The sequence below is a fragment of the Electrona antarctica genome (genome assembly GCF_951216825.1).
Source record: "Electrona antarctica genome assembly, chromosome: 15".
NCBI classification, from domain to species: domain Eukaryota; kingdom Metazoa; phylum Chordata; class Actinopteri; order Myctophiformes; family Myctophidae; genus Electrona; species Electrona antarctica.
This window is the reverse complement of record NC_136796.1, coordinates 11232669-11256532: the sequence shown is the minus strand read 5'-3', so window position 1 is coordinate 11256532 and position 23864 is coordinate 11232669. Positions and strand designations below refer to the sequence as shown.

General features: G+C 42.1%; 1 protein-coding gene across 1 annotated transcript in view; it reads left to right on the top strand.

Annotated features, from left to right (window-relative positions):
- The first annotated feature begins 14797 nt into the window (after window positions 1-14797).
- LOC306938978 (solute carrier family 45 member 4-like) overlaps window positions 14798-23864 on the top strand; it is a 60564-nt gene continuing 51497 nt past the window's right edge. The window contains exons 1-2 of the mRNA XM_079523398.1: window positions 14798-14938; window positions 18042-18126. The gene's annotated coding sequence lies outside the window, so the exon portion shown is untranslated. The remainder of the gene's footprint in view (window positions 14939-18041; window positions 18127-23864) is intronic.

Below are 23864 nucleotides of genomic sequence, written 5' to 3'. Positions count from 1 at the left end.
TTCGTTGATTCAATGATTTCTCTCTCAGATGATGACGCTTTCTCAACGACTGCTCTCAACGCTCTGAAAAAGTTGCGTCTCGTCAGGTGTTTAAAAGGCGTAATCTACCGGCCTCGAATTGTGATTGGCTGAGACAACGTTTCAATCTCGTGTAACCATCTCGCGTGACGGGCGGCCTCGAATTGTGATTGGCTGAGACAACGTGTTCGCGGCCGCCATTTTGTTTACGCCCCACCGCCATTTTGTTTACGCCCCACTCTAGCCAATCGTAATCTCGCGTAACCATGGTGACTGACGTGATATTACGATTTCACAACCGTAGGCTATCTACAACTTCAAGGACATGTTGGTAGGCATTTCCAAAAAATTCTGATCTGACATTTCTGATTATTATTATTATTTTTGAAAATAGTTTTAATAATAATGCCGCGACGACACCAAATTTGGGTAGCGACCTCACGTTTTGGAAAACGTGACCTGTAAGGAGAGGGTAGTTGACCCAGTTGACCAATGATAATGCCTCAGCGGGCAGCGGACCAATAGGATCAGGGCGCTCGGCAGGCAGTGACCAATAGGAACAGGGCGCAAACAGGAAACAGGTGTTCGAATCGAGTGCGTTAGATAGATGAGAGTTTGGTATCAGACAACAACAGCTCCGCCAGACACCGCGTTAAAGACTCGTCGACATTGTCGCTTGTACTCTGGTCATCCCTATTGTTATTTCTTCATAACCTGTCGTCTTAACTTGTGATTTGTGCTGTTTATAGGCCTACACCTTTTTGTAGTCTTTTAGATTCCATCATCTGACTTCAGTCTGAATCCCCCCCCCCCCCCACCGCCCCCACCCCTTTTCCCCTCACTGTATATGTTTCTTTTCCCTTTTTACCTCCATTATGATGAATTCCTGTTCTGTTCTTTGTCTATATAGAAGTGTCTATTTGTACGTCTCTAAATGTTTTGATGAATTGAACATGGTGGACCCTGTTGTAAACAAGTGTAATGCTTAATTGGGTCGTCCACTCACAGTTAACAGCCTTTGTATTGAGTTTGTGCTTGAAATGTACTGTAATTCTGCAAACTGTTAATACAATTTTCAATCAATCAGTCAGGTTCCATCGTCTTCCATCATCTTCTTCAGGTTCGCCGACTGGGGTAAGTTTGGTTTTATTTTTCAAAACGCTCTGTGTTTACTTTGAGTTAATTTACACCTCCTCTTGTGTCTGTCTACAACAGTTGTGGTTGTGGTCTGTGGACAATTTAACATTTCAACCGTTATTAATAGCTAATAGAGCAGATCTATGTTGTTTTCATTTTGACTTAATGATGGAAATCATGGAATTGTTTCTAAACCCTCAAGTCATCCGGTCGCTTGTCAAAAAGAACAGATCTAAGCTTTGTAGAACTGTTTTGAGGTTATTTTGTGCGAGTTTTGTTTACTTTAAAAACGCACACACACACACTCCCTCCTGTCCTGCACCAGCTTACAGACTACAGAGGTCTGGAGGTCTTTGATGAATTGAACATGGTGGACCCTCTTGTAAACAAGTGTAATGCTTAATTGGGTCGTCCACTCACAGTTAACAGTCTTTGTATTGAGTTTGTGCTTGAAATGTACTGTAATTCTGCAAACTGTTAATAAATATTTCAATCAATCAAAAAGTCTGCAACGTGGCTACCTCTGCTGTGTCTGCGCCTCCTTCCCCTCCTAGCTGTGCCTTGGATTGGCTCCCACAGAGTCTGTGCAGTCAGTGTGCACCACCATCCCTGACTTTGTGGCTGACTTTGACTGGGACGCTTTCCTTGATCCAGCCTTGAGCGAGGAGCAGAGCCAGGATAGTGGGGAGCTCCGTCCCCACACTGCCCACAGAGGAGGATCAGATGGTGGACTAAGACTGGAAGTCCATCCTCGATTCTCTCTTCCCCGGGGAGCAGGATCTGGACAGTGGGAAGCTCCTCTCCTAAGAGGAGATGGGACGTCATCCCTTAAAACAAACTTGTTATAGAAATCAGGTCGGTTTTGTTTATTTCTGTATTATTATTTTCCAATACCACATGCATTCTTGTTTGCTTTTGTCTGTATAACATTTGACATGAAATGATGTACTGTATATTGTTGCTGTTGAGCAGAAACCGTGTGTCTCCATATTTTAACATTTATCCATTCCACAGGGTCACATCACATCGTGTCGAGTTGCGACACATTGTGACCTGATGTCTTGCAGCAGTGTAATGAATTTTTTTATTTTTACAGGTATAGCGACCTGGACAATTGAAAGGCTACGACATAATGGCACGCACGTGAGCTCTCCTAATTGGCTGCCTGATCCTGATTTGTTTCAGATTCCAGCTGCTGCACAAGACGCTGTATCTCACAGTTGCCATCTTGGATTGTTTTCTGTAAGTAAGGGTAAATTATAAATATGTTTGCCATCTGATCTGCTCTGGTGTTTTGTTTGTAATAAGTTGTTGTGATGTGTTACAGGTTCAGCCAGTTTCACGAAAGCAGCTCCAGCTTGTTGGTGTCACTGCCATACTGTTGGCCTCAAAGTACGAGGAGACGAGGCTGGGAAGAGACACCCCAAAGGTCCAAGACTTTTCCACCAACACAGACAACCCTTCACACCTGCTCCAATTAGACAGATGGAGAAGGTGATGCTGGGGTCCCTCAACTTTGAGCTAGGGCGCCTGCTGTTGTTGCACATCCTCAGGAGAGCTTCCAAGGCTGCAAGCATGAATCTCTGTTCATAGTTCACTAACATAGAAGGTGTAGTGATCACGCTGAACCCTCTGCACTAAAGACTTTGTTTACACTGCAGGCAAATCTGATTTGTTTCTCAAATCTGGTCTTCAGGGCTTAAAGTTCTCAGTCCTGGGGGCAGATTTCAGTCCTGAGGATTTCATAGGGGTCATTTAATGAGATTAGTGCAGGTCATTTTCAGTCTTGGGATTTTTTTTGGCTTTAAACCCTGTGTCTTTAGAACTGACTGTTTTGTATTCAGATATTGACAAATATACAGTAGTAGACAACTCATGTCAGTTCTCTAAACACATGTTTTGAGCTTGTAGATTAGCTATTTTTGGAGACCGCCCACAGTCAGTGTCGGTGTCCAAACTGAGACACAAATTTAGCAATCAGATTTTATTTTGAATCAGTTCAATCCACCTAGGAATATGGTGAATATCTGATTTGCTATTTTGAATTTTATTTGCAAGCAGGTTTTCAATTGTGTTATTGCTTGTTCTAGTTGACTATGAAGATACTCACGCTGTCCAACTATCTGATGGAGAGATGGCACTCCTTGACTACGACACGGTTCACTACCGGCCCTGTGAGATTGCCGCTGCTTCATAGTGCCTCTCTCAGCTGCTGGATGGCCTTCGGTGGCCCATCGGTGAGTTGAATAGAATCAATGGGGGGGACATGGATATGTTAGATATGTTGGCTTATATCAGTGCATGATGGCTAGCATGACATTTTGTTCTAGTTGTTTTTTCTTCGTGTGTTGCAGACACCACATAATATGTGGTGTTATGATGGGGCTCACCTAATGCCAATCATGCAGCACATCACTAAAATGAAGTAGTAGTCAATGAGGGGAAAATGGAGTTCCAGGTGAGTTGGCAAATGAAGGCATTTGGAAGTCTGAGTAAGATGTTTAAATTAGTCCTAATGCAAGTGTTCCCTCTCCACTAGGTCGTCAAGAGCAAATACCCAGGGAACATGCTGATGAACATTGCCCTCCTTCCTGAGTTTTAGTCACCTGAAGCCACCAGAAGCCATTCTCATTGGCACACCAGGTTCAATCATCCCCCATAACAAGCATCACCTTCTCTGGCCAGGACATCCCACTTCTTCCACCTCAAGAACATAGCCAAACTCCGTCCCACCCTCACTCTGACTGATGCTGAAAACCTAGTCCACACCTTTGTCTCCTCTAGGTTGGACTACTGTAACACACTTCTCATCGGGATCCCTAGCAAGAGCCTTCAAAGGCTCCAATGCATCCAGATTCCAGAACAGCGCTGCTAGGATCCTGATGAGAGTCCGTAAATACGAGCACATCACACCAATCCTCCTCTCACTCCACTGGCTAATTCAAGATATCCCTGCTAACCTATCAGTGCATCCAGGGCAATGCTCCTTCCTACCTCAAGGAATTAGTCTAGGACTTAGTCAACTTGCAACCTCCGCTCTTCAAACACTAACCTCCTCAAACCCACCAAGACCAACCAGACTTTCCCTTTTAACAAAGCATTTTTATAGCTATGCCCTAAATGTTTTAATGTTTTGTTCCCGTTTCTTAGATGTTTTTAATGGTGTGATGTTTCTGTTTTTTTTTTCTCATTGTAGCACTTTGAGATTCTCACGAATGTAAAGTGCGTTAAAAAATAATCCATTATTATTATTATATACCTGTGAAGAACTATCCATATGTACACACTTCATAATGTGGTCTCATTTGTAAATATCATGTAGGTAAATAATCATTCATTCATTTTCATATTCATTAAATCTATTTTGTGTGATTAACAGTGTGTTTATAATATATATTATATTATATTCAGCCTTTTAAGTTTCTGTGGAATAAGGGTTTCAGCAGTTCTGAATCTTTGCTCTAAATGGTATGACTTGTTTGTAATGGTGTTGAATGTCTCAAGTACCTTCTCTATCTAAACCTTAGACTTATGTCTGTTAAATGACACATACAAATCTTTTCACTCAGGTACTAACATGGGTTTCTTCTGTGTTAATTATTATTTCAAAAGCTAGCCTTAAATGTGTTGAATTTGGTCTGACAAGCAGAGATATTTGATTTGAATCACTAGAAAACTTTCCACAGACTAGCAAAGGTCTCATCATGTAAATATCCAATTATTTTAGGCATTCAGCAGTTGCAATTAGCAAGGTAAAAATATATATTGTACTTTAGACCGCTTTAGTTCAGATTTAGATATATATCTTTTTTTTTTACTTTGTCTACTTGAAAATAGCCAATCTACAAGCTCACAACTCGTGATTCGAGGTACGTTATGAGCTTAGATCAGCTATTTTCTAACAATTTGTCAACATTTGTGAAACTTCGAAGTACCTAGTCTTGCATGGCCCTCAGCATTTGGACAGTATGAGATTAGCATGTTGAATGAGTTCTTAGCAGGTCTACATATAAAGTAATCTCAGTACACTGGCAGTATTAACAGTGGTATATTAAAATGTGTGAATATAAGTATCCACAGTAATACTAGAACTGCGATCTGAGCACTCAAAAAAGTTTAAAAATGAGGAGAGGAAGGCTTTTATATACTTTTCTAAATAAAGTACCTTGATTTTTATCCACCCTCTCCTCATTTTTAAACGTTTTTGAGTGCTCGGATTGCCACCTTTTTTCTAGTATTCCAGTCCCACTGATCTGAAGCACCAGTCTATTTTACCTTTAAACTTATATTGCACCTCCATAGAGCACCTGGTTGATTCTCTTTTTGTTGCTATCCACAGTAATGTTGGTAAGTGTATATGAGTCCACACTCCACAGTGAATATTGAGAAATTCACTAGCTATTATTGATTGATTGATTAAAATTTCTATTTTTTGTAGAATGGGTACAGTTCAAGTAAAGTACAGGTCAATACAAAGTCTGCTAAGAGGATAAAACAAAAAAAAGCACTAAGAGATAAGGGTCCTCCATTTTCAATTCATCAGAACAATTAAAGACAAAACACTTCTATGCAAAAAAGGGGGGGGGGGGGAAATAAATGGGCCTACAGGTTAGAATAAAATGGAAAACATGTACATAGAAACAATACAGTTTAAGATGGATATAGGCAGACAAACAGACACTTGGTTTTATTTTTTTAACGTGAATGATAAATATGTTGTGAATGTCTCTGTTTCAGAGATGAAAGCTTGTAGTATGGCACTGCAGTTGCTTTATTTGTCCAAGAGATGGCGCAGTTCACCAAACCACACTACCACAGAGGCAGCACAACATCTTGTCAACTTTTATTGAAGGTTTGAGGAGCGACTCAAGTAACTGTTGTTTTGTTGTTTAGAGGGTAAGGCTAAATCATAAAACAAAAATAAAATAATTATAGCATTTCCACGCCAACTTCCCTGTGACGTAATGTTCTATCTACTGATCTGCAGTGCACCCGCTCCTCATTTAACATGGCTTATGTGAGTCAGAGGTTGTGGTTATTTTCTTCCTTTTTAATTTGTAGCCACTTGATATCACAGTAATCCGGAGAGACGAAAGTTGAAGAAGGTAAGTAGATGTGTGATGTTGAATATTAGAGACAGGAGTCTGAGCAGTATTTTTTGTGGTTTTCTTGTGGTTGTATGGAGCCTAAACAGATTAGCCTTGGAAACCCAGACGTTTTTATTTCCAGGAAGAAAACAGATCAACTGATGGGTATCCTCATAAAACTCAAGTCAACTCAACTTTGTGTTCTGTTGGTTTTCTGTGTGGGTTTTGTGCACACATGCAGAGACTGGCCTGGGACAGATGGGGCAATTACCCTGGGGCTGTTAGGGAGTGGGGGCAGCTAGGCTGCCATTGTTTGTTACTCAAATAAACAAAATGAAAACAAAAAAGGACAACGGCTTTTTACTAATTGAATAAGACCCACCAATGAATTCACTGAATGAATGTTTTCAAGCGTCAGTCAGTCAAAAACGTTAGGACCACGAGTCCTGAAGTCCCTTAAATTCAGTAACCCTTGTGCTGCAATTGGATAATCTATTATCCATTTGGATTTCAATATCAGGCCTTTAAGACAGTTTTCTACCAACAGCAGATTATATTATTATCATAGCTGATGAATGTATTTACCCTCAATGCCTGATTAGGCTACTATATTGTTATCAGATAAAGTGAGACAGTTAAAATGTATGTCATTATTAGCAGAGATATTCACCATCCATATTACTTTATTAGTAAGTACACCCCCTGGACATGACGCTTGTATGTCGCAGACTCGCAGGGATTTACCCCCAATACAACCCTTGATGCTGAGTGCCAAGCAGGGAGTCACTGAATTAATGAAAACATTATAATTACTCTCTCAGAGAAATGTATGAACAGGTGATATTGTAAATATAAGGTGTTCAAACAAAATATCCCAACCAACCTGTCCCAACTCCCAACAATCCCAAGGCGGCCGAAATGGGAAGTACTTATACTTTCTTACTTCATCCTCTTCGTGCTGAATAGCACATAAGTTAGGTCTTCACCAATGAACGCCAATGCTGTCTGTCTAGTGTCTACTGCCCAGTGCTGCACTTGGCCCCAGGTCCATCCGAGTTCTTTCATCTCCTTCTCCACAGATCTTCTCCAGGTGTCTTTGGGTCGGCCTCGTTTTCTCTTCCCTGGTGGTGTCCATCTCATGGTTATCCTTGGGATGGCACTTGGGTCCATTCTGCACACCTATCCGGGGCGACTGTGGCTCAAGAGGTAGAGCAGGTCGTCCAATGATCCATGGGTCGGCGGTTCGAATCCCGGCTCCTCCTGGCTACATGTCGAAGTGTCCTTGGGCAAGACACTGAACCCCAAATTGCTCCCGATGTGCTGGTTGGTACCTTGCATGGCTTCCGCTGCAATCGGTGTATGAATGTGTGTGTGTGAATGGGTGAATGTAATGCACAATCTTTGTAAAGCGCCTTGGATAAAGGCGCTATATAAATGCACCATTTACCATTTACCATTTATCCACATCCATCTTTTGAGCTTGATGACACTTGACAGTGGGGTCAAGCCTGTGCTCCTGTAAAGGTCTTCGTTGGAGACTGTCATGGGCCAGAATATCCTTAGTATTCATCTAAAGGCCCTTAAGGCATCTTGTCTGAAACACATCCAGCTTGTGACAAATGGCCTGAGTCACTTTCCCCATATAGTAGGACCCCAAGGACGTTACTCTTGAAAATCCTCAGCTTGGTTTTTGTGTTAATCTTTGATGATCTCCATATGGTCTTCAATATGGCAAATGCTCCCCTTGCCTTGGAGATCCTGCTCTGGACATCTACATCACAGTATTGTTGTTAATGATGAGGGGTGGGGAAGATTTGGGGTTTAACTTCATCAGTTTAGTTTTGTCTGTGTTGATGTTGAGACCGATCTGTTTGCCAAATGTGACTAAGTCTTCTGTTTTACTTTGAATGTCCTGGTGGCGATGGGCTAACAAGGCAATGCTGTCTGCATAATCGATATCTTCAAGAGTTTCTGTGAGTGTCCATGTTATTCCTCCTTTTTTATATATTTATATATTTTCTATATATATTTTCTATATATTTATATTTTCTATGGGGGCTATATAGGCTCTAACAAACTTGATAAATGATTGTGTTCATGTGTTCATTTTCATTACGTAGTTTGTGTCAAGTAGTTTGTGAGAAATGGAAGCTTATACTCACACACTACATGTAATATACATGTTTACCTTCTCTCCCCTAAAGCCTATGTGGTGTCTTTATATTCAATTTTACATTTACAGGGGTAGTTTCGGACAGACCTGGTGTCTCGAGACCGTAAGGTCCTAATTTAAAGCTTGATTTAGGCTAGTTGTGTGCCTGCCAGACTTGCCAGTGTGTACTGATAATCTCGGCATTGTGAGTGGAGAGAAATAAACTCCCATACCTTCGCAAGGCAAGTTGTTGTAAGCTTGTAGATCGGTTATTTTCAGTGTGCGACATGGTACGCAACCAAGTTAAAAGGCAAGTATATGGCCCAAGTGTCACTGAGCAAGACACCGATTATTTACCTGCTCACTTGTTCAGTCACTTGGGGGATAACTATTCATTTTGAGACTGATCTGACCCCATCAGCAAAATACGTCAAAAATTCAATAGTGGTAGCTTTCCAAGCCAAATAATTCATGGACCCTGTCCACTACTACAACATGAAATTGAATGTTGCCTTCTCCTCATTTCACTCTGCTGATAGATAGACACACAGCACCTGAAACCTTCAACCCCCCCTGACTGCAACCCTTTACCACAAAGACCTTGACACAGACCGGCCAGACCCCACACAGTAAAATCCTTAGTATTAATTTAACTCTGAGAGTGTACAAATTGACCCATATATGTGCTCCATCATGTCATCAAACAGCGTGTGTCTGAGCTAAGAGGTCGATGTAGAGAGCTTTCAGAAGCACTATGGTGTATTGTGTGTGTGTGTTTGTGTGTGTGTGTGTGTGTGTGGGGGGGGGGGGGGGGGGGGGGGGGACATTGCACTGGGCATTGTTTTGTTGTTACGTAAGGCCATAAGTAGCCGTTAATCTGTGACCATGCAAGTCTGCTCTTGCCTCAGCCTCCAACTAGAAGTTGAGCTGATTTCTGTCCTGTCACAGTTCCTAATCAGGTTCCCGTTAATCCAAAAAGCATTATACTTCCTGCTGCTTCTACATTCAGAAAATAATAATAATTGTGCTGTGTTTCAGGGAAGGTGCTTTGGAATTTTGGGCCTCATGACAACGGTCAACATAACAAACACATTTGAAAAAACAAGAATAACCAGGTGCTCACAGGAGGTAAAAGCCTAAAAGGTGATCAGACGGATCAAATGGGATCAAGACACCACACGATCAGAAGTAAAAGGGGGAATAGCCTTTATTTAATTAAAAGGCCAACATGTTTTGACCATGAGAGATCTTCATCAAGGTGAAATGAAATATCCAGGTAGACACAGCACATGAGACAAGCTTTGCAATAAATAAGGCAATTAGAAGTGTCAAACGCACATGGGACGTGGGTGCCAATCGGTTGATACAAAGGTAATAATTACACAGGCATGCACAGTCAATTAAAATAACATTTATTTTATTTTAATACACAATAAAATCTCTAAACTAATAAAATCTCTCAACCAACACATGTATTTATTTGTATAGCACATTTCAACAAGGAAAAGTCAGAAGTGCTTTACACGAAACATTAAGAGCATAACTGTATACTGCATGTATGATCATTCAAAGTTTTGGCAGACCTGCAGTTTTCTATCTAGTGTCTACCTACTGTATCTTGTTCTCCACTTTTGGGTTCAGAAAGCAGATCTGTCCGAGACAACCTGAGTGGTCTGGATGGTTGTATTTTGGCCCTAAACCATTCAATGTTACGGTATGTTAACTATAGTATAGTTTATAACTATAGTATAGTTAGTATAGTATAGTATAGTATTTTTTTTCTTTTTTTGTCTCCACCAGGCCGAAGGCATGGGGAGAGAGTATGTTTTGCACTCCGTCCGTGTGTGTGTCCGTCCTTCCGTCCTTCCGTCCTTCCGTCCGTCTGTGAACAGCTAATCTCCGGCACCGTTAACCTGGTCGATGCCAAACTTTGCACACACACTCCCTGGATGCCAACGATGAACCTCTGCCCCACATTTTCCAGAACGGCCTGTTATAGCGCCACCATGAGGCAGCTTTTCACATTTTTTACCTAAAACTGCACCGATCTGCGTGAAACGTTCCATGCACACTCCCTAGAGGCCAAGGATAAACCTTTGACCTGCATTTTCCGCATCTGCCTTTTATAGCGCCACCAGGAGGCCGACTTTTGTAAAACACATTTTTTGATATTACTCCTCCAGATTCTGTCCAAAAATCTCACAAATCGTTACACAGTATCTCTATGGTCATGTGCTCAAGTCGCATCTGTCCGATATTTCATATTCCATCCTAATTGGCTATAATTGGCTTTCACAGTTTGCAAGATTGCCCCGTTTTGAACAAAAGCCTCAAATCATGAACGCAGCATGCAATTTACGTGAAATCTTTCACACATTTTCTTACTAGGCTGAGGAATATATCCCACCCTTTTCACATTGGCCTATTATAGCGCCACCAACAGGTTGATTTTTGCAAAACACATTTTTGGAACAAAATGCCTCAAATCATCCAATTGCCATCAAAGGCGTATGAAGAAATGGCACCCTTTTCACATTGGCCTATTATAGCGCCACCAGGAGGCCACAACCTGACCTGCCCTGGTGGAGACCTGTGCCCCGAGGGGCACTTTTTCTAGTTTAACTTTGTTTTTATTTCAAAAAAATGTAACAGAAATCAAACATAAATGTGAATGCAAGAAAACAAAAATACATAACAAAAACAGAGTGAATAAAAGAAATTCAAAGAAAAACTGAAAAACAGCTTGACAAACTTAAAAAATACAGCATTTACAACAGTACAAGGCAAGGTAGGGAACAGCAGGAGACATGACTCATAATATACAGCAGATATATAACATTAATTGTCACAAGCCCGGCCTGCATCCAGCCCTTGCTTGCACCCCGAGGAGACAGAAGCTCCGGTGACCCCCAGCTCTCCACCAAGTGACTGGCCAGAGGCCCCCGGATCCCCCGCCCCCCAGCCGGCTACAGACCGGGCACCTGCAGTATAGTCTTTTTAAACCAATTATATTTGACAGACAGGGAGCCAGTGTGTCTCCGATCAGATCTCAGAACTAGACTGATATGATCCATTTTCTTAGTCTTAGTGGCCTCAAACTGCAGCAAACTGCAGCTGTTTGGGAGACAGGTGCAAACTACCTTACAGTAGTCATTGGTCAAAGATAAATGCAAGACTTACTTAACTAACGTCCATACTCCATAGCATATCATGTTCAGTATCAACTGATCACTGATAATGTACACTGCTACTATGCTCACGCAACTGATACTGTATGTGTAAATATGTTCTCTCTCTCTCTCTCTCTTCCCCTTGACCCTTTTTCTTCTCTTTTATGGAAATAACAAAAACGATGGTGCTTGCACCGACTGTTTTACGGCCTGTAAAGCTGTGATGTGACAATTAAGTAAATATTCTGAGTTACCTTGGGGTATTTGGTGGCTTAGTTTACGGAATGCATTGGAGTCTATGGCTCGTGCGAGTACATGACCGTGACTTGTTTTCTGCCCCCTCAATATCGCAACTCTTCTATTAGATGGCTTTTGCCTCAGACCAAATCAGTAGTAGGCCTATATGGGGAAGTGGAATACTGGACAACTCACCCCGGTGTCTGCCCGTTTTTCCTCCCGGAATTTTCCCCAGTGAGGGGGATAACTTTGTAATATGCTATTGGCTGTTTGTATTCTTTTTGGAAAAATATAAAAAGATACTCCTGTGGAAAGGCTATATTATTTTACTTATATTGACCCTATAAACAATTTAGTATTATTTAGTATATGTAAGGTTTTTCCCACTCAAATGGTACCTCGTCAGATAATACCCACATAGCCTACAACAACTTCTGTGAACAGACTTCACTGTAGTAGCTTTTCATAAATATATTTGTACTTAGGCTGTCTGCTGTCGTGAATGTTTATAGTTAGAGAAACACACAAAATCTGCTCTCCCACCGACGTCATGTGTCCGTTTATCTCCAGCCGTACAGACTCCATTTGACACGTCTTATCTACTTTAATACCCACATAGCCTACAACAACTTCTGTGAACAGACTTCACTGTAGTAGCTTTTCATAAATATATTTGTACTTAGGCTGTCTGCTGTCGTGAATGTTTATAGTTAGAGAAATTCAAAGTCCAGCCGTCTGCTGTCCAGCCTCTCCCACCCCTCACTGGGGAAAATTCCGGGAGGAAAACGGAAAAGGGGTGAGTTGTCTTGTTACCGGGAAGAGATAGTTTGGTGGCTCATCGGCAGGTTAGCTTAATGCATTGAACATTGAATTGGTTACCTTAGACCAAATCAGTAGTATATGGGGAAGTGATAGTTTCTCTACTGAGATGATAATGACATGGAATCTTCAGTCCTGAATCCTGATTCCTGAAGATAACTGTTCACAGTGGCATTCCCATTGTGTTTGCTTCTGAAGCAGTGAATTCATGTAAAACTAGAAAAAGTGCCCTTCTGGGCACAGGTCTCCACCAGGAGGATAGGACTGTGTGAGATGTTTGGCAAAATGTTTAGGAGTAATATAAACATGTTTGCCTTTGATGGCAATTGGATGACTTGAGGCATTTTGTTCCAAAAATGTGTTTTGCAAAAATCAACCTGTTGGTGGCGCTATAACAGGCCAATGTGAAAAGGGTGGGATATATTCCTCAGCCTAGTAAGAAAATGTGTGAAAGATTTCACGTAAATTGCATGCTGCGTTCATGATTTGAGGCTTTTGTTCAAAACGGGGCAATCTTGCAAACTGTGAAAGCCAATTATAGCCAATTAGGATGGAATATGAAATATCGGACAGATCCGACTTGAGCACATGACCATAGAGATACTGTGTAACGATTTGTGAGATTTTTGGACAGAATCTGGAGGAGTAATATCAAAACATTTGTTTTACAAAAGTCGGCCTCCTGGTGGCGCTATAAAAGGCAGATGCGGAAAATGCAGGCGAAAGGTTTGTGCTTGGCCTCTAGGGAGTGTGCATGCAACGTTTCACGCAGATCGGTGCAGTTTTAGGTAAACAATGTGAAAAGCTGCCTCATGGTGGCGCTATAACAGGCCGTTCTGGAAAATGCAGGGCAGAGGTTAATCGTTGGCATCCAGGGAGTGTGTGTGCAAAGTTTGGCATCGGCCGGGTTAACGGTGCCGGAGATTAGCTGGTAACGGACGGACGGAAGGACACACGGACACACGGACACACACACACACGGACGGAGTGCAAAACATACTCTCTCCCCATGCCTTCGGCCTGGTGGAGACAAAAAGAAAAGAAGAAGCGCTACGTGGGTCCTTTATATGTAGAGAGAACTGTTGACAGGTGCTCTTTGGAGAGGGTTTCATATAGCAAAGCACAAGAGTTCTTAAAAAGTTCTATACCTTGAGTCAATGTCACTGTGGAAGGAGATATAAGGTGGCGAACTTAAAAGAGGGTCCAATGCAGCTCTGTCCAGTAGAAGTAGAAAAATCCTTTATTTCATTAATTAGTTAAATATTAAAAACAAGGGTTAAAAACACGACCAACGCGTTTCGGCCTGCATGGGCCTTCATCAGGGTCAACTGGAGTTGATCAAGAGTCCCTGGCGTCAGCTAAATGCTTGAAATGTAAATAACAGACAGTATATAGACAGATTTTGTAGGCTACTATTTGTTCTGTTCTACAGACAGAACACAATCATCCAAGAAGATTAGATTTCTTTCTTTCTTTAAGGCAAAGTGTCAGTGCTATCTATATGTTGTAATGCTTGATTCTTTCAAGAATTCATTCAAGTCAAGAATGACTAGAAATTATAAATGAATAGAAAATGGAGATTATAAAATCTACAGGAGGAGTGTTTGCGTGCGTGGGCAACTGGTTTGCATTTTCTAATACACAAGTTGCCATAAAGACTAGTCACTAGTCAACAAGTATGTGCTCATCAGACGTTTACATTGCCTTTTTTGTCTTTTCTCTTTTTTCTATTGCACGAGAGAAAAGAGTGTTTAGTTTTAAGGAACAGCTGTTCCTTTCCCATTTTGTCAGTCATCCTCTTCTTACCTCCTTTAGGGCTTATAAATTATATAGCTGCATGTATGTATGCTCACAGTGAGAGGGGAGCCGGGGAGGGACAGACTGGGGGGGATGGGGGGGGTAGGTAGAAGTCAAAATCAGCTGACAGGCTGCGGATTTGCCTTGAAAACAACCTTACATACATATGCAACAAAACGTGAGGCCCGCCCACTGTCCTTTCCCCTTTCTGAAATAATGAAAGCCTCTTCTTGCGGAGACACCTACAAGCCCCGCCCACTTTATGCAAATCCGCCCCGCGTCAGCGGAAGCCAGCGCTCTCTACGTCTCTCCCTTCCGACTGTTATTCCTTTTAAAGGCGTACTTAAAAAGCCTCTAGGCTTCAGCTGCAAAACCTTAGCCCATAGAATCTATGCACCAAAACAAAGCGACCGGAGCGGTGGAGGAGCCAAGGGCGACCCATAAAAAAAGAAAAAGAAAAACATAGAATAACGACCGGCGACAACGGACTCCGTCCAGGCGTGTTGGAATAACGCGGCGAGGTGCGTACACTGCGTGTTTATAAACGGTAACGGCGTGACTTAAATTGTCGATGTACTGTAGTGTACAGTCAGTCAGTCAGTGTACACAGCATCTCAGGTTGCGGCTGCAGACTGCAGGGAGAGAGAGAGAGAGAGAGATGAGACACAGTCAGTGACATTAACTAAACTTATTATTCGTTGTTCTACAGTGAGTAACGTTTTAATTCATCTTTAATATCGTCCCAGGTGGGCCATTTTATAATAGTGTTACTGTAACTGTAACGTTATTGTTATTGACATGAAGGATCGCATCATCGCATGTGCTTGCAATAATCGCCAATTGCTTTTTGACAGTCATGCCAATGAAGCACAATTGCATTTAATTGAATACACTCGTACACAGAACGGGCAATTTTATACTCTACTATTTAACTAAATATTATATAAGGCAATAATAACAATTGGGAGCATCAGCATCGCTGCCACCTCCTGTATAAAGTTGTTTATTTGTGACCAGAAATGCTGCAGACATGTTATAACGTTGACATTAAGTCTACGACGTGCTTAGAAGTTGAAAATGAGAGAGGAGGGGGAAAGAGAGAGAGAGGTGGAGAGAGTAGGCCTATAGAGTATAGAGACATAAAGAAAGAGGGAGAGGGGGGTGCTGACCGCTGCCGTCCGTGACCAGGACAGGTTGCATAATTAGGTTGCTCGAGGCTAATTCATTTAAAATCAGAACTTCTGTTCTAAACTAAGTAATTACATTACGGGTTTTTAAAAAAAAAGTCTCGTCTTTGAGTAAGTTTAAAGTGTTGTTACACCCCCCATGCTTTAATGTAGAATAGATTACATAATCCTTTCGATTTTTGTAGGGTTTAATTTACATCCCTGCTGGTGCTTTGGCCCAAGGGTGAGTTATGGGTAAAATAATATTGTTTTTAATGTTATGGAATAAAATAATGTAGCCTGCCCTACAGTCAACTCAAAGTCATTAAATATTGGTGTGTAACCCTGCATATATTGAGTGATTTATATTCATCATTCTGTCAGCCAATGAATGTGTGATGTGGACCCACAATGGAATCCTACCTAATTTTTTTAAAATGTATTTGTAATTTGTATTGTAAGGTAATTATAACAATAATGATCTAATAATTACATCTGATTAGGCAATTGCATGTAAACTTTAGTGATGTGGCACGCATAGGCTATATGCCTATATATAATATTATATGGCAGAAGATACTATTTGGCAATATTGTAAATATGTAAATACAACTGTTATAGCACGTACACGGTTATGGGTCCTTCTCACGTACACGGTTATGGGTCCTTCTCACGTACACGGTTATGGGTCCTTCTCACGTACACGGTTATGGGTCCTTCTCACGTACACGGTTATGGGTCCTTCTCACGTACACGGTTATGGGTCCTTCTCACGTAAACGGTTATGGGTCCTTCTCACGTAAACAGTTATGGGTCCTTCTCACGTACACGGTTATGGGTCCTTCTCACGTACACGGTTATGGGTCCTTCTCACGTACACGGTTATGGGTCCTTCTCACGTACACGGTTAATATGGGTCCTTCTCACGTACACGGTTATGGGTCCTTCTCACGTACACGGTTATGGGTCCTTCTCACGTAAACAGTTATGGGTCCTTGAAATTAAAAAGTTTGAGAACCACTGGCAACATACAGCATTACTGTGGCTACGTGTCTGGTCTTGTTTACGCTGTACTATATCCCTCAGCATGGTGTACATACTGTACTTTCTGAGACATCTTTGAAAGGGTGATTTGGTTCTTTCATTTTATTTAAAATGTATCTAATTTCTTTCTTTTTTTTAACCCCCCTTTCCTATTATATTACTAGTGTTTGCCTGGCTTCTGAAATGATAGAATTCCCCCCCGAGGGATATTTTCTTGATTAGAAGTCGTGTTTACAGTCGTGTTTACCATTATCGCAGTACACTAGACTACAGTACACAAAAAAAGCTTTTGTCTTAATGGTTCCTAGAGTATTTACAGGCAACGTGTAAATAAGTACCCCCCCCCCCCCCCCCCCCCCCCCCCCACAAAGCCCAAACGTTGTCTTGATGTTTCTATTGTGTGTCTCTTTGAGAATTCACTTATCTTTGTTTTTTTTGTGCTGTAATGGAAACGAGTCATATCAGAGTGGTTCAGCGCCGGTGTCTGCATAGTGTACAAAACGATTCTCCTTGTCTAGTTGCGTTCTGACTCCTGAGGAATCTGAGTGGCTGTTTTGTAGAGTAGTTGCGTTGGAGGAAGGAATAGTGGAATTCACTGTTAGAACAACATGCTAACTACCTGTCCTTCTGGTATACCTTGAGGCCAATTCTACAAAAACGAAAAAACAAACAATGTATGTTGCTATATCAGTGATTCTCAAACTTTTTCATGTCAAGGACCCCCAAAATTAGTATGTATTTGGCTGCGGACCCCCATCTCACAATTGTGTGTGTGTGTGTGTGTGTGTGTGTGTGTGTGTGTGTGTGTGTGTGTGTGTGTGTGTGTGTGTGTGTGTGTGTGTGTGTGTGTGTGTGTGTGTGTGTGTGTGTGTGTGTGTGTGTGTGTGTGTGTGTGTGGGGTGAATACAAGCACAGTGAACATTTTAGGAAAAGATTAGAATTATTCCAATTCTTTTTTTTAAAACTTGTTTATTGCCAGAATTATTCCAATTCTTAACATATAATATCCCCAAAATTGGGATGCTAGTGTTAAGTGGTTAATGTACGTGTGACTGTCAACACTGTTAATGACTGACTGTCAACAGCCAGAACTTGACGCATCAAATCACGTTTATTTATGAATAACCTTCGTTGTACCAAAGTGCTATACAGAACATTACAATGCTGATGAAATGCTAATTGTTCTGTTTATGTGTGTCTTCGCTGATGTGTGTCTGTCCAGATATATTGGCAGCTGTGCGTGCGTTGTATTGATTTTTGCATATGCCTCCCTCATTGTGTGTGTATATGTGTATCGACCTTGAGCTGAATTATACTCAATCGCATGCAAAGCATTGTTAACTTGAAAGTCTGTTATTTTTGTACAGCGATACAATTGTGTTGATTTAGTGTGTGTGTGTGTGTGTGTGTCTAGGTGCAATGGTAGGGTCAGTGCGGATTGTGACCTGGGCCTAACCACAACATATCAGCGACATTTATGAAGCTTTCAAGAACTTTTGGTGAGTGTTACACACACACACACATACACGCGCACATACACGCGCGCACACACACACACACACACACACACACACACACACACACACACACACACACACACACACACACACACACACACACACACACACACACACACACACAGACACACACACTTTGTTCATTCCTTAACCAGCTCTTTCTTTTCTCCCCGACATTGCGTTTTGTCTTGGTGCGTGATGGAGGAGAGCTTGATTAGTGGAAGTGAAACCAATAGACTTCGTCTAGATGGGAAGGGGATTGATGCTGACTAATAACAACTGGTGCTGATTCAGCAAGAGGCCATGAACATGCCATACAATTAGTCACACACAGTCACGTGTGTGACACACACACACACACACACACACACACACACACACACACACACACACACACACACACACACACACACGTCACACACACGTCACACACACACACACTTTCAAGCACACACTTTCACATATAGCCTACATGCTCATACGCTCACTCACACATAACATTTCTGGGCCCCAGTTACCCATCTGCAGTATGTACAGTTTTGATCTTGTTATTGCAGGACATGCTGTTCTTACTTGACATGAATCATATTTCAAACCGTAAATCGACATACTGTAATTTGCCTCCAGTTTGCACACAATTGCAGCTAATTAGAAAGCTACGCCCTTCACACACTTACTTAATCTATCAATTTCAACCCACATACACACACGCACACACACACAGAGTCCACGGTCTTTGAAATCTAGCTCTGTGTCCTAAACACAGATCCTGTGCACAGATAACCCACTTCCCATTCTTGTAAAAGTTTTCTATACACAACCGTATGTGTGCATGTGTGCGTGTTTGTGTCTCCAGGGGGAATAGAAGGAGAGTGTGTATGTGCCTAGCAGCCTCACTTACAAAAACTGTAGCTCGCCATCAATAGTCTCCCATATCTTTGCCAGATCACTCACACGCAAACAAATACATGCCTGCAGTGCTGCTGATAAGGTGCCTAATAGAAAGCAACTGCACTACTCTTTTCCCAAAACACACCCCACACACACACACACACACACACACACACACACACACACAGGCGAAAGTAAAGGAAAATCATCAAAACACGTGAGGTCAACGGTGAGGTCAGGTGACCATGTACAAGTTGCATTATATTAAACATACAATAACAGACCTGTTCATCATCAGGGCCAGGGAGGCTTCCTTTATGGAGGTAGCCATCTACAGCATACAATGCCTAAGTGCTTGCCTCAGCGTTGTTATTTTGCTCACACAGGAAATTGTGGGTGCCTCTTGCTGAACACTGAACACAATTTCAATCCTGGTGTCACACATTTTGCTTATTATGATGTCTGTGTGTCTTGTGACGTTCGTGGCCTGTGGGTTGTTACTGGACTCCAATGCATGGCTTTTGAAGATTACGTCATATGGCAGCCAAGTCTATGTGCTTTGTAATGTTTGTTTAGAGCACTTTTGATGTAAATCGCTTGCCAGCCAAGTCTATGGACTTTTATGTTTGTTTAGGGCACTAAATGACGACGTGAGATGTCATGTGCACTGTTGGTAAATGGTAAATGGTGCATTTATATAGCGCCTTTATCCAAGGCGCTTTACATAGATTGTGCATCAATTCACCCATTCACACACACATTCATACACCGATGGCAGCGGAAACCATGCAAGGTACTAGCCAGCACATCGGGAGCAATTAGGGGTTCAGTGTCTTGCTCAAGGACACTTCGACACTAACTCTGGGGAGCCCGGGTTTGAACAGGCAACCTTGCGGTTACCATCCAGCCACTCTACCCCTGAGCCACCGCCGCCCTGATAGCACTGTTAGCACTACTGCACTCAAGCTTATGGACATGGATTTGCATTCTGGTTCGTGTTCCTGATTGGTCCCTCAATACTTTGGAGGGAGTGAAATCCAATCACAACTCAGCGGTGTCAGACCTAATCTGCCGAGCAGCAATCTTTTTTTCTTTCTCCAATGGCAGATTCATCTGGTTTCTAGGTTAATAAGCATTATCCATTGTGAAATCAACATTATGTTCAGGGCTCAAGCCCACCAACCTGAAAAGGCTGGTCTCATGATTGTAGCCTATGTTGCAAGCGCAATTTTACTGATTTGTCAAAGCTCACCAACCTGAAGAGGCCGGTCTCCTCATAATTATAGCCTATATAGCAAACGCAATTTTACTAATTTGTCAAACAAATGAAGTAATCGATTAGCTGACAAATTCCTGAGTCGACTTGAACTGTCAGAAGGCAAAGCTCCCTGTCTACCGACTACCGAGCAATCTTCGTTCCTACTCTCACCTATGGTCATGAAGTGTGGGTCATGACCGAAAGAATAAGGTCGTGGATACAAGCGGACGAAATTAGTTTGCTCAGACGGGTGGCTGGCATTAGAGATGCCAGTCACACGGGAGAGACTCGGAGTAGAGTCGCTGCTCCTTCGCTTGGAATGGAGCCAGCTTAGGTTGTTCGGGCATCTGGTTAGGATGCCTCTCGGGCGTCTCCCTATGGAGGTCTTCGATGCACGTCCGCTGGGGGGGAGACTCCAGGGCAAACCAAGGATGAGTTTGAACGTTTATATCTCCAATATCTGCCGAGTTAACTAATGTTGCTCTGGAGAGGGAAGTCTGGAGCTCTCTGCTGGAGCTGTTGCCCCCGCGACCCGACTATGGATAAGTGGTTGAAGATGGATAGATGGATGGACTAGGAATGTCTATAGTAGTCAAGGACAGCCCTAGACCCTAGTAGTCAAAACGGTTGGCCTGTTAGTTAAGCCTTAGCACGCCCTGTCTAAAGCCATTAGGAGCAAGTGCATGCATGGCGCATGCCTGACAACTGGCGTTATGCTATATTAACCTGGCAGTGATAATATTATGGCTGCAATACCTCATGCTTGGGGTTATTAGTGAAACCTAGCCAACTAGCCTAAAGCCTGATTTATGCTTTGTCATACGACAGCCTGAATGAGGGAAAAAGGGAACTGGCAGCAAATTAGAATACCTCAACACACACACGCACACGCACAGTCGTGCGCACACACACACACACACACACACACACACACACACACACACACACACACACACACACACCGTGTCACTGCCATGTTCAAACACAGTGTCACTGCCATGTTCAAACACAGTGTCACTGCCATGTTCAAAGTAAACACATGTTACAAGTTTGTGCAATATTTTCACGCCAGTTATGAAATGACCCATAGGCATTACCAATAGGCTAACTGATGACACATAGACAGCAAATTGTCCATGGTTGTTTTGTTATCAAGCTGGGTGTAACCATGTCAGAAACCTGACACCATGCCGGCTGTGGCAGATTATTACTTTGTATAAATCTAGGTTGGCATTAGACACAGCCTGGCAAAGACCAGAGGTGACAATAATAACGTTGAGGTTGACAGTGACACGGCGTGCGATTCAGCAACGGTCTGCTGTGCGCTCATCAACTGCCCGCAGCAAGAACACAGCAACAATAAGAAGTTACGTCGGATCGAAAGATGGGTAGATATTGTGACCGCCCAGGTTGGGTTTTGTTTTTTAATGTACTTTATAATCAGGGCTAGGTGTAGCCCTGATCAGGGCTTTCATGGGCGTTACACCGGGAAACTGTACAAGGGTGACTTATACATGTAGCGTTGGTGACTTATACTGTACAAGTAGCGTTGGTGACTTGTCTTATACAAGTAGCGTTAGTGATTTATACATGTAGCGTTGGTGACTTGTCTTAAACAAGTAGCATTGGTGACTTGTCTTATACAAGTAGCGTTGGTGACTTGTCTTAAACAAGTAGCGTTAGTGATTTATACAAGTAGCGTTGGTGACTTGTCTTAAACAAGTAGCATTGGTAACTTGTCTTATACAAGTAGCGTTGGTGACTTGTCTTATACAAGTAGCGTTTGTGATTTATACATGTAGCGTTGGTGACTTGTCTTATACATGTAGCGTTGGTGACTTATACAAGTAGCGTTGGTGACTTGTCTTATACAAGTAGCGTTGGTGACTTGTCTTATACAAGTAGCGTTGGTGACTTGCAAGTTCCAGGTCCATTTCACAAACTGTGTTTCTGCCATTGGTTGTTGTTTACACACGTGGTTCTCAGTGTGGGGTCCCTTAACTCCAAGGCGTCCTTGAGGTAGTTCCAGGGGAGGTCCCCAGCTAAATGATTGATAGTTATTCAATCCCCAAGTAATCTTTCCAAGGGGACAAGTGCATTTGTTGTTTCTTTCTTTTCTCTTTTGTTTTAACTAAATGGACACTTAAAGGTCTGTAACTCTAAAAGAGAATGTTCAAAATAAAACGTTTTAAGAATCGCTAGCTACACTATCAGCTATAATGCAGTTGGTGGTAGTATGTGACGTCGTGAGCAGAACTTCGGCTACATGATGAAACTAGTTGCAAAAGGTTCAAACCGTTTCATCCCAAAGCACCTAAGCTGCACACAACCTTTCAGTTAATTGCTGCTGGGGGTGATACAGTGAAACACTGTTCTTTGACTATATAGAAGTGTCTATTTGTACGTCTCTAAATGTTTTGATGAATGTCTTGTAAACAAGTGTAATGCTTAATTGGGTCGTCCACTCACAGTTAACAGCCTTTGTATTGAGTTTGTGCTTGAAATGTACTGTAATTCTGCAAACTGTTAATAAATATTTCAATCAATCAATCAAAAAGAAACTCCATTTGGATCCATTTGCATACTTCTACAACCACGCTGCTATTGAGACTTAGTTTCCTGTGTTTGTTGGGGATCTTTCCTCCGTCTGTGGTGTTGATTCTGTCCTCTCCATAAATCACAGCAACCCCCTGGGTGTGTGTACATTACAGTACATGTTTGATGTTTTTGGTTTCCACCTGACTGAAACCTGTTCATCTCAGGTATACACAAACTTAACATACCAGTTGGTCTTGATTGCGTTTCTATGTGGGTGTTTTTAACTTTTTTGTGTATTTGTCTGCACAGCAATTATTACACTCCGAGTTAAGTTGGCTAACACACTCAGAAATGTCTGTGTTTGCACGTGCGCCCATGTGTACATAGTGCACACAACAGAGTGCGCTTATTAGTTGAGGACGAGACAGAGAGGGACTGTGTCCACGTCCATTAGCTTGAGTGCAGTATTGCTAACAGTGTTGATGACATTACTGGAACACTGCCAGTTCCCTTCTCTATACCGTCACCCTAGATACCTACTCACTCTCTCTCTCTCTCTCTCTCTGTGTGTGTGTGTGTGTGTGTGTGTGTGTGTGTGTGTGTGTGTGTGTGTGTGTGTGTGTGTGTGTGTGTGTGTGTGTGTGTGTGTGTGTGTGTGTGTGTGTGTGTGTGTGTGTGTGTGTGTGTGTGTACTGTAGTGGTCTTTCAAGGTTTGGATCTCATTACTATGCTTAGTGTCTCAATAACTATACACATCATAGAAAAACAACATTCACAGACACACCCAAATAATTAGTAATGATGACTTGTTCAAAATATAAAACGGGTGCTGCATCTGGGGCTCCCTATAATATAAGTAACGGACAGTCACACAGAATGTCAACAGTGTATCACATAATTATTTGCACCTGTACTGACGACCATATAAACATTAACCTGTTAAGTATTTGCATTTCTATGGATGGCAAAGAGAGAGAGAGAGAAAGAGAGAGGAAAGATGAAAGAGCGTGGTAGAAGGAGAATGGGAGAGGGT